The following is an 8,830-nucleotide window of genomic DNA, read 5'->3' on the forward strand; positions in this document are numbered from 1 at the left end:
TGGAGTTAATAATATACTACTAAGGATATTACCCCAATCTGAAAGTTACACTTAACTCCATTTGCTCCTTGTTATCAAGTAGCTACCATAGTTATGTTAACTTCTAGCAACAAATCTCAAAAAGGAGGATAGGTTACAACAAGGAACAGATGCCAGTGAAAATTTTATCATATAATTAGCAACACATGTTTAAATCAATGCGAGGACAAGACTTATAAAGCTATACAATTCCATCTATTTTAGCAGCGATGACCCTATCTCCTCAACCAAAAACCTCAATAGATGCAGACAAGGACAAGTAATTCTGTCATCATGTAATACTCTTATTCACACCATGGTGTCTGAATAAAAAAATTTATTGACCAACACCATACACCTATTTGCATCAGTTATTATTTATAAAAATAACTATCAAGGAATCGGCAATGAAACAACATTATTATTTCTTCGAAACATGACTAATGTCAGTAATAACATCTCCATACGCCTGACAGTTAAAAATCAGTTCAATTTAAATTTCATCCACCAACCCAATTGAAGCTAGAATACTCATCCAAATAATAAAATTTATTTAGACTAATACTACAAGTTAGTTCTATCTCCAAAATGATATTACTACAGCCCTCTCACAACTGACCCAACTCAACCTGCCTTATGGCGCTAAAAAAAATCTATCAAGTTATCCTTACCATTCCTGACAAAAGAGTTCTTACAAGATACTTTAAGAGTAGTGGAAACATCCTCAAATTCATAAGCCAATTTTGAAAGAAAACAAGGTGATGAGACTAATTCTAAGGCTGCAACAGGGGCTTTACCTTGGGAATCATGAACTTCATATGATTTGGTTTTGGTTTTGGAAAATCAGTGATAAATATGTGCTTTATACGTGTGCATGAGCTGCTGGGTGAAATGCAATGTTTAAGTCACATTGGCTTTTCTTGGGTCAGCTTATATGTGCTGATTGTGATCTGAAGTTTTATTTCTTTGAAATTATAATACGTTGATTCTTGGTTGCTCATCTTGTTTTCTGCTGTTGTGGCATTGCTTCTGGCTTTGGATGTTAATTTGATTTTTGAATGCAAGATGGCAATCTTATTTTCTGTGATGAACGGATGGTGGAGGGATGTATGCTTAACTGATGTAGGAAATCAGGCATTGCTTAGAGCTTTGCTTGCTTGGGGTCTTGGATCGTTTTCTCTCTTCTTGGGACGCTTGTTTGGTTGTTGTGGATCGTCTCTTTGAGACCTTTGTTGCATGTTTGGGGTTTCCCCTTTTTGCTTTAGGACTTTGCCTTAGTTTATGGTTATGCTTGTTTGTTCTCTATATGAGTGAATTCATCTAAAGATCCAAAAGCATTGGAATATTTTAAAATCCAAAAACATTTGAAAACTTTAAAAATATCAAAAACATTTGAAAAGCATTAAAACCCTTAAATCATTTGAAGTGTTAGGAGAGTTCGTTTCGAACTACGTTGGCTTGATCCACTTCCACGAGGTACGTAGTGCAGCTTGGGATTCTTCTCCCAGGTCCAGCCAAACTTTGTAAATAAATCATTTAACCCTTTTAAAAATAACAAAAATCTTCCAAAACATTGTTTTCGAAAAAAATTTCCTCTAGAGTTAGGAGTTTCTCCTAGATGGAGAGTTTCTTTTAGAGTTAGGGAGTTTGTCTTTGATTTTTGTGTGTGTTTGTTTTAGAGTTAGGGGTTTGTCCTAGAGTTATAGGAGCGCCTCTGTCCAGTCAGTTGGCGATCTACATCGCCGACTGATGACTAGAATATGATGCGTTAGTGATCCCATTGTCTTCCTTAGGACACGCAGCCTAGTTACACATAGGTTGTAGGAACCACCTGCATTAGCTTAGGGCTAACTCGCATTTAGTTAGGGCATATAGGGTGTCCTAAAATCCACAATTCACTGGAATTTAAATAATCATACAAGAATCTTTAATAACTGGTCCGGTCTTTTAGATCGAGTCTAGGATAGAGGTCTAGGTGTCTTAGGCATCCTAGTTTAGAATAGGCGCGAAGAACTACGTTGCCTTGATTCTCGTGGAGGCGGGGATACATAGGCTTCTTTGGATGAATATCAGACCATCCGAAGACTCGGGCTAAATCGTTTAGAGTCTTAGGATTTGTTGTTTTGTTATGTTGTGTGCTTTGCTATGTTTTCTTACTTTCATGCGCAGACCTCATACCTTTAGCTGTAGCATGCATGTGTTTGCTCACCAGAACTTAGACACCCATTAGGCATGTCACACATAACCTAGCGATGCTTAGGTGACACGCTTCTTTCATTTATGTTGTGTATGCTTATTATTTCTATTCTCAGGAAATGCATGCTTAGATAGACGACTCCTGAGGATTGTTCCCATTTCACATGATTTTTGCCCAAAACTCTTCGAGGTTAATAATAAATGGCATAAGAGACCAAGTGTTCACACTCGGGTGAATTGGGGGTGCTCTTCAGACCTTCTCCATTCGTCATCAGGCACAGACCTTTTGTATCTCTGGTTATCCATTGCAAACAGAGCATTTGTTTTGGTTCCATGGCGCATCCATGGATGGCGACTCTGAGTTATTTTTAGATATATCTTGGTTTCGAGCCCTGGCTCCGGATCAGGATGTATCTCTTTCTTTTTATATCACCACTCATGCTATGCTGTGAGGGTGGCATCCGTTTTGAGAGTTCCTTGGTAGAGCTCTCATTCACATTGTGGAGATCCAGAGGGTGTTAGGGACTCGTTCCCTCACCATCCTCGGATCGGGGTCCACAGCTGCTATCATTTCTAGATGGATAAACGAAAGAATGCAAATCAAGACATGAGTGACTTTGTAAACAAATTACACTATAATAGCATGATCCATAATAACAAGGCATTCATTTTAAAACAAACAACATTACTATGTTCATTTGCAATTACAAAATATCAGAACATGAACCAAGGCCAAACGGATTCAATGATCAAAACTATAAAAAATTCAAAGCTGAATCATAAATCAAATCTTAGTTATATTTCGAAATAAGCTAAAACAAAAGAATTTAATCAAAAATTATGGGGCTGATCCAAATTATCATGAAAAATAAACAAAAATTGAAGAACTTAACTAAAAATTCCGAATCAAATATACAATACATCATCAATCTCAGAGAGACAAATTAGATAGCAATGGAAGAAATCAAGTCAGAATTTTCTCTATCATAAAATTATTGAGTTAACGAAGAATCAGGGTCACATGTAAAAAGATAAGAAGAGAATAATACCTTAATTGATAAAACCCCTGCTGCTTGAATATTTTTAACTTCACCTTTAAAATCCATTCATTGAAAAACAGCACATTGTGCAAGGCGATCTGATCCAAGGGATTAGGGCTTGAAGCTTTGATAATGAAATAGCAAAGAGATCCAATCGAGATGAAACACGAGATCAAAAAAAAGTTTTGTCTATGGTGAGAAAATAGTCAGAATTCCGGACAAAATTCTAGCCGGAGTTTGCCGGAGAGATGATTGAAGAAAAGAAGAAGAGAACAAGGTTAGGGTTAAAAAAAAAGTAAATAGAGAAGATCAATGGATTTAAAGAAGAAACTAAGAAATATGAGGTAAGATCAAGACAAAGAAATGCTCGTCGGAGAGAATGAGTTTGCCGGCCGGAGAAGATGACAAAAAGTTAGGATTTCAGTCGTGAGATCTACTTTCTCACTCTAGAACATTCTCTTTTTCTCGCTCTTTATCTCTCTAAAATGTTTAACGAAAAAAATGAAGAAATGGCTTGTGAGGGAAGCTCGCCCTCCTATTTATAGTGTTTTAGGGAAAGTTTTCAACCGCCTAGAGTTATTGGACAACCCCTTTATGTATATTTCTACAATGCTTTGCTGGAAAGGGTGGCCCCTGGATAAAAGTTTTAATGAGGTAAAAATAAATAAATAAATTCATGCCTCTCTGGTTATCCAGGGACACCCTCCTGCAGCAAACTACCCACGCTTTATTCCCACAAGGTCACCTCCTGGTCAGGATAATGCACACCACTTCTGCGACACTGCATTTACACAACATTACCTACCCCTCTCGTTTGCTATGTAAACCGCGACAGAATTTTCTGAAATTTTAAAGGGACCTAAATGGGACCCTGACCTTTGCTAGGACTGATTTTGGGACATCAAATTCACATATTTAAAGGATTTTTTTTTAACAAAAACAAGGGTTTAGGGTTCGGTCAAAATGGGGTGTCTACAGCAATAATCAATTTTAGACTCACAATCGGGTTTCCAAAACAAACGGGGCCTAAATAATCCAAACCATTAAATTCCTATGACTTGCTTTGGACAGGCCGTGGAGAAACTTGCACCCATTTTGGACGATTATAGACCCTCCTATATGTATAGAGGTTTTTTGATTAATACAGATGACCGTAGATTTTTTCTCTCAGTTAATATAGTGGATATAGATTGCAGGGTTAGAATCGTCCAATGGGGGTGGGTTTAGCTCCATGGCCCAGCATAGAAAGATGGAGACAATTTTCCTTTTGGCGGGGTTTTTTTTTATTTCATTGATAAAAATCTAGTGACATAGGAATAACTCTTTAACAATGTTTTGGAAGATTTTTGGTATTTTTAAAAGGGTTACAAAGTTTGGCTGGACCTGAGATAAGAATCTCAAGCTGCACTACGTACCTCTTGGAAGATGATCAAGCCAACGTAGTTCGAAACAAACTTTCTAACTACGCTACTAAAAACACTCAACACTTTAGATTTTTTAAGGTTTTTATGTTTTAAATTTCTAATGTTTTTGAGTTTTCAAATATTCCAATACTTTTGGACCTTAAAATGTTTTCACTCTTGAAGGGAACACGCAAGTAATACCACAAACTAGGGCAAAATCCTAAATCTAAAGGGGAAACCCCGAACAAGCAACTAGTGTCTCAAAGAGACGATCCATAACAAGAAAGCTAGTGTCCCAAGAACAGAGAAAATAATCTAAGATCTCAAGCAGGGAAGGCTCTATATGACTGAGTTAGTCTCTAATGGAAAAACTCATAATTGATAACACTAGGGAGGGAGTACAAATGAGTCAGAAACTCTCTAATAACACTACCAAGTCAATGACTCGCTCTAAAAGAGGAGGCCACTCTAACATGAGGCTAGGTAAGCCTCCTAAAGGGGAAACTCTCTATATGAGATGATGCTTATCTCTGAGGCACAAATGATGTAAACAAGGGTTCTGATGAGACTGGGCAAGTCTCCTATATACAAAGGACGGCTCAAAGTATCCCTATCATCGCCCTTACAAAGAGAAAGGAATCCTAAGGTTTAAGGGTCTTCAAAAGACTAAGTCTACAATACAAAGGAGGGGACCGCTACTTAGACTGAGCAAGTCCCCTGAAGATGGGCTTGGGCTAACGCCTTCATCGCCCTTTCACAATGAATGGGATTAAGGTCTAAGGGTACCTAAAATGCTAAGAAGGTTTCTTCCTAAAGAAAGATAAAAGAAGAGGAAAGAAGGTACTACCATATCCAAGTAGGTCCCTCTAAGGATTGGCTTGGGCTAACGCCTTCATTGCCAACTAGGCTAAGCATGAATCAAGCATCAAAAGCACGCAATTGCATTCTACATGAAAGCTGAAAATTTGTATTTAAAATTACACTATCCAAATGGCAAACCTAGCAAAAGTGATACACATTACAGTTGTATGGGACACATCGAGGAACATTTGATTAGTTATGCAATTCGTCCGATTTTAACCGTAAAGGGCCGAAAAACGACCATCTCTGGGCAAATTTTAGATTTCAATTCTGCAGTTTTACTTTTCAGAAGTTCTAATTTGATTTTGGAAAACAGAGGCTCAAAAATACATTTTCAAAAAAAGTGTTCAACTACAAAATTTTTGTAAATTGATCCAATAAACTTTTCTCTGTTGACAAAATTGGGTGGATCTTGCCGGAAGTGGCCAGAAAACGACTATTTCCGATCAAGTCCAAATCTGGAAATGTAGTGTTTTTGGCTGATATCTTAAAAGTAGTATAACTTTTTTATTTTTCATCGTTACGAAGGCTGAAAGATGTCAAATCGAAGATCTCGGAAACCTCTACAACTTCCATGTGTATCACTTTTGCTAGATCTAACCGGATTTTAGTGAAAAATTAAAAATAAAATCTGAACAGCATGTAATTCAACACAATTTCATGATATTTCAAATCAAAACTTCATTCAAACACAAGATCTATTGGCCAATTTTGGGCCTTTATACTCCAAATCGAAGATCTCAATGAGTACTACACCTTTGTGCGTGAAATTATCACGAATTCCAACCGAAAATTGACAAAAATGGTAAAAACGAGCCTAGACAGCACTTTATTTTGCCATTTTCACATCAAAATTCAACCAGAACTCAAAATTTGAGGTGAATTGCTTTAGATCTTCAAATGAGAAATGTTTTTAAACATATTTTGGTAAATTTTAGCCCTAGGTTGCTAGATCTAACCATTTTTAAGCATTTTCCACTTAGATTTTCCATTTTAGGCTCGATTTTCAAAGAAAACTCAAAATCAAATTTAAAATCTACTAACCTTCTGCTCTTCTTCTTGGATCTCTCATTGAAAGCTTCTTTCTCTCTCTAGATCTCCTTCTTCTCTCTCTAGATCTCCTTCTTTCTCTCTCTAGATCTCCTTCTTTCTCTCTCTAGATCTCCTTCTTTCTCTCTCTAGATCTCCTTCTTTATCTTTCTAGATCTTCTTTATCTCTCTAGACTTCATTCTTTTCCTCTCTAGATCTCCTTCTTTCTCTCTAGAAAGCTCTCTCTGTCTCTAGAATCTTCTCTCTCTCTCCCTCTAGAATCTTCTCTCTCTAGAAAGCTCTCTCTCTCCCTCTCTCTAAAATTAGATTAAGAGCCATAATCATTTTCAAATGAGAGCCCAAATGCTCTATTTATAGAGTTTTTCCTTAATTTTTATCCCCCATTAATTTATAGGATAACCCATTTTCAAAAAATTTGCTTTGGTTTTGGTTGTAAAACGGTGGCCATTTGAAAAAGTTTAATGAAAAATTAAGCAAATAAATTTCGGCCCTTTCCATTGCCCAGGGACACCCCTCACTATAAATTACACACGTTTTATTTCTCCCAGGCAACCCCTTGGCCGGGATAATATACCCCATTCTACTGCACTATACCACACAACGCTACAAACTATACTCGTCTTATTTGCCATTTCTTGGCGGATTTCGACAAAATTTTAAAGGGACCTAAATGGGATCCTAACCTACTATAGGGACAAATTTAGGACTCTAATGCACTAATTTATTAAGGTTTTTATTCAAAATGACGGGTGTAGACACCCCATTTTGTTTTGTTTTAATCAACAAATAAATTAGTGTGTTAAATCCATGTGAGAACCCCCTCTATCATTGATTTATATGTTTTAGGTCATTAATATCTTGATCTGACTTTACGGATCATCAATCGGGACAAAATAAGCTAGGGTCACTTCATAGCCCGGACCCTGATTCCATTCCGAGACCCGATTTCCGTAAATCGTTAGATCAATGGCAGATCATGACCTAGGTCTAACCATCCAAAACCACCTAACCTCTCCTCTCATCCTAACCATTCAAACCTCACCTAACCTCACCTAACCTCTCCTCCCATCATAACCATCCAAACCTCACCTAACCTCACCTAACCTCACCTAACATCACCTAACCTCACCTAACCTTACCTAACCTCACCTAACCTCACCTAACCTCCTATCCCATTCTCCTATAAATACCCTCTCATCTCACCAAAGAAAAGAAGGAAAAAAAAGAAAAGAGGAGAGAACCCCTCTCTTAGAAAATTCAAGCCCTCTCTCTAGACCAAATCCCTCTTCTCCATAAGTTTGCATGGAATATCGTCTACAAAAAGGTATGTCTTTTGGAATTTTATTTTCTTTTCTATATTTGTAGGATTGAGTGTTGTTTTGCGTATATTTTGGTTGATGTCATGTTTAATTTTGTACTAGTTTGGCCTTGGTCATGTTCTCACTTATGCTAAATATGATTAATGTGTTAGGGTCATTAGAACCTATTTGCAATGGGATGTTGAAATCATTGGCTTGTTAGGGAATTTAGATTTCTTTTGGGAAAACAATTCATTAAAAATTTTGAACATTTACAAGAAAGAAAACTTGAATTTTACATGAATTATCAAAACCCATTTAATTTGGCTTACAAAACCTCCATCTTTCAATTGATAACAACAGCCCCCACTCCAATTTGATAACAACAGCCCCCACTCAATCTCAAGAACCCAATATCCATACCCCACCTTGCCAAGTAGATAAAAATAACCCCTTTTTCAAACATCCCATTCGAATCTAATCTCAGGCCCATTCAAGCCATTTTTCATATTCACCGTCTTTTAATCACTAAAAAAATAAGAACTATCAAAAGAAAACATGGGGGTGCCAATATCATTCCCGTCATAGTGCTAGCTGTTAGACTTTAAACAGATTTTTCGACCTCTAAACAACAGAATCGTGGGAAATGGTTAACTACAAAGTAGTAGATATTTTCGTGCCGTTTCCAACGAGTATTCGTGCTAGATCAGACAGCGAGCGGTTAAAAAGTTAAGTCCAAAATGGTTGCGGCACACCTTTAGGCATTTCCAGTTTAATGTTGCTGTCCTTTTGTTTGCAACACAAATTCGAACCTCTAAATCACAGATTTACAAACAATGGAGAACTACAAAGTTGTAGCCCTATAAAAGATCTTTCCAACGCATGTTTGTACGTTGAATTTGGCCAAGCGGTTAAAGAGTTACGACAGTTTTAGTGGGCTGCATTTGTCAGATCTTTTAATGG

This window comes from Tasmannia lanceolata, unplaced genomic scaffold (assembly GCF_043159265.1).
Source record: "Tasmannia lanceolata isolate RefF3 unplaced genomic scaffold, GAP_Taslan_0.1 ptg000023l, whole genome shotgun sequence".
Classification (NCBI taxonomy): Eukaryota; Viridiplantae; Streptophyta; class Magnoliopsida; order Canellales; family Winteraceae; genus Tasmannia; species Tasmannia lanceolata.